The sequence below is a fragment of the Octopus bimaculoides genome, chromosome 17 (assembly GCF_001194135.2).
Source record: "Octopus bimaculoides isolate UCB-OBI-ISO-001 chromosome 17, ASM119413v2, whole genome shotgun sequence".
In the NCBI taxonomy this organism is placed as follows: Eukaryota; Metazoa; Mollusca; class Cephalopoda; order Octopoda; family Octopodidae; genus Octopus; species Octopus bimaculoides.
The window spans coordinates 19,720,239-19,724,136 of record NC_068997.1 but is presented as its reverse complement, the minus strand read 5'-3'; the positions used below and the strand labels follow the sequence as shown (position 1 = coordinate 19,724,136).

Here is a 3,898-nt window from a genome sequence, read left to right as displayed (position 1 = left end):
ATTGTACCATCCATTTTTATTTTATATTATATATTGTATATTCCATATTCTATATCCCACATTGGTTTTGCAGGAATATAAATAAAACATAAAAAACAGACAGAGTTGGAACTCTTTTAAACAAAATAATATATTCCTCTATACACAATCATACAAAACCCCTTTTTTTGTATTTATTTTTACTCACATATATATATATATATATATATAATCTCTTTCTCTCTGTCTCACCGGAAATCTTTCGCTTACTGGACATCCAGTTGCCCTTCCCCTTACTCCCACTCTATTGGTAATCTTGCTGCCCTCTCCTCTCTCTCCCCACCTATCCTTAGACTAACTAAACCAGATAGTAGCCCACTTAATTTTTTTTTCTGCAGCATCAGTAACGCTTCTCCCACAAGTCTCATAATGCTTATATTTACAACACCCCAAACACTTTCATATACGATGCTTCCTCACTCCCCCCACCAGTAGAGGTAACAACCTTAACAACTCTAAAATGTCTGAATGATGGTAGGTTAAAAGCAAGAACAACTATTATGATGCCTGTTACCAAACATTCATGGGATCCTTCTTTTCAGGTACTGAATAACATCTCTCCTTCCTGTGTTACCTCCCATATCTCTTTCCCAGTTTTCAGAGTTGGCACTTTAAATGTAGGCATATTGAAAGGTAGGTCTAGTGAGGTTGTAGAGATACTTGAACAGAGATGTATTGATGTGTGTTGCATACAAGAGGTAAGATGGAAAGGAGCTTCAGCCAGAGTCCTCACAAGCAAAGCACATAGGTATAAACTCTTCTGGAAAGGTAATAGTGATGGAATAGGGGGTGTGGGAATACTTCTTGCAGAGACTGGGTGTATAAGGTCATAGAGGTAGTGAGGGTGTGCGATAGAGTACTTAAACTCAGGCTAGTCTTGCAGAATGGTATAGCTACAATTATCTCTGCCTACACCCCACAAGCGGGCCTACCAAATGAACAGAAGGATCACTTTTATGATATTCTTCTGCAGGCTACCTCAAAGACAAGTAATAATGATCTCATCTTTGTGGCTGGAGATTTTAATGGGCATGTCGGACAGCAAAAGTGTAATAGAGAGAAGGAGAGAGGAGGTGAAGGGCCAAGGTATACTCACAAGTAACAAGGATCAGAGCATAGATGTGATGGTAGAGTATGGAAGAGAGAGGTACAAAGGTTGTAATATACATAGTCAGGTGTTGTCAAGAAGGCACAAGTAGGGAGTCGGGATTGCAGTGACAGCAAAAAACCTGGGTATAAAAATGGGTATAAAAATGGGGAGGGTGGGGTTTGGGTAAGTCTTCCCTGATGGTCCATTGCAGCTAAGCATCTAAATGCATTCGGGACCCCTATTCAGGGCTCCAAACAACTACAATGCTGAAATATGCTGAGCAACTAAAATATAAAATTGTGTTTACGATGTATGTATGTATGTATGTATGTGTGTGTATGTATGTATGCATTAAACAAAAAAGACAATAAAATCTTCACCTCTATAACATATCTGATGGCATATGTTGAAACAAGAGTAGCTACAGTTTTTCATCTGGGAAAAGATCACTCATTATATTAAAAACTGACGTTCTTCAGAGCTAGGCAAAACAAAATCACCCCACCGATGTCACATTCTCGTGTCACTATCTAAACGAGATCAAATCAACCAGTCTGATGTATAATAAAGATAGTATACATACTATACACTGGTTTGCAATGGTATTACAAAAGCAAAAAAAAAAAAATTTGAATTATGCTATAGAAACAGCTCTAGTGTAACATCTTATTTATATAATATACTTGATATATGATGTCTCAACAGTAAGTGGAATTAATGCCTTTATGTTAAATATGATATTCTTAAAGAACATTTTAGCTGAATACATACATGTATAGTACTCAATCCACTTAGATTTAATGCAATGAAATAAGCTGTTGGAGTTTAACTCTTTATTATCCAGATTATTCTATTAAGTGTAATACTTATTTATCCACATTGTTTTGAATTAATCATACATTATCTCATAGCTCCAAGATTTCAATGATGTGAATGTTTATCTTTGAAATGACATTGTAGAGTAGGCATGAAAGACTGGATCTAGCTAGTTTCAATGTAAAACAGGTAGAACATAAAACAAGTAGAATGATCTGTCATAAACTGAGCTCTTAACTGCTGTGGATTTATTCTTTGTTGTGTATACATCAATTCTTTATGTGGATATATAAGCATGTATAAATAGATAAATATATGTTGGAAAAGTTGTGAGTAGAAAAATATATCTGTGATTCCAACATAACTAGAAATTGGAGATACATCCACAATATGGAGTCAAAATCCAGTTACGTTGAATTTTTATTTCCAGATATCCATAAATGTGTGTGTGTGTGTGTGTGGCCATATTTCATTCCATAATGGTTACCTCTGAAGAGCACAAGGTTACATAATCGGACTGTTACCTAACATTCTGTTGAACTCCTAGTGTGAAACCGATTGATAAGATCGACCGTAGTGTATATATAACAATACTGTACACTTTGATTAATATATATATATATATATATATATATATATATGCATACACACACATACACATGCATACATAGACACACATATTATATATGCATGCATAGATGGTTATGAATTTTTCATGTGTGAGAGCATGTCTAGACAGATGTGTTTATTCTTGTATATCAATAATTACACACAATTGTTTGTGTTTGAGTCTATGTATGAGTGTGCGCATGCACGCATGTGCATATGTGTTTGTAATGGTATGTATCTATAAGTGTGTTTGTATATACATGAATAAATGCATGCATAAGTGTGTATGCCTAAGTGAATGACCATCTAAATGCTTCAATGTGTAGGTGTATCTCTGCTGAGTGAAGGATCAGAGGCATACATGTGTAAGTGTATACATATGTGCATGTATGCATGCAAGCATGAGTAGGTGTCAGGATGCTTGTCAATGCACATGTGAGCATGAGTTCAGACATGCATGACTTACTAGCACACACACACACACACACACACACACACACACACACAAGCATGGTGGTAGTTCATGTATGTATAACTCAAACAAAAAGAGCATGCATATGTGCATACACATCTGCACATGTGCAGCTATGTATGCACAGGCATGTGGGAGGATGCATGAATGTCCATGTGTGTGTGTGTGTGTGTGTGTGAGTGCATGCATCTATGTGAATAAGCATCTGCATGTTTGAATTGAGTGGGTGTATAACTCTGAATGAAGGAAGATGAGCATGCATGCACATGTATACATGCATGTATACATGAGAGAATGATAAACATCTCCCTACTACGCACACACACACACATGTAGGATAAAGGGCAAGTCTATCTAGGTATGGGTGAAACAAGATGAGTAAGCAAACATCCACAGTAAATGCTCATATATTGAGATGTACATAAAACATGTGGGAGGATAAATGAGTGCATGTAAGTATGCATGTTTGCATGTATGCATGCATGAATGTATGTAGATATGCAAATATCTGAGTACATTTCTTTTATTTTAGTATTATTCATATATATACTTATGACAAATAATCTGCTGTTAAACTTCTGCCATCACTGCAATCACTTCACAATTACATTTTCAAAGAGTTTCTTCTTTCAACATCTGCCATACGTCTCTTCCCTTTCTTGCAGATTCACTTCTCTCAAGAAAACACACACACACACACACACACACACACACAAACACAAACGCACTTCCTAATCTTATTCTTTCAACCTCTATACATGCTGACAAACTGTCTAAATACATCTTATCGTTTGCATTGCTAACATGGTAAAAAGGGGAAAAAGAAATGAAAAACAGATATAAAAATGTGCATTTGTAGCACATTATGTATG

At 35.9% G+C, this 3,898-nt stretch overlaps 1 protein-coding gene across 11 annotated transcripts in view; it reads right to left on the bottom strand.

The window, feature by feature from the left end:
• The window catches only part of LOC106879787 (diacylglycerol kinase beta), a 391,710-nt gene that overhangs the window by 268,234 nt on the left and 119,578 nt on the right, over nt 1–3,898 (bottom strand). The gene's annotated exons all lie outside the window — the stretch shown is intronic.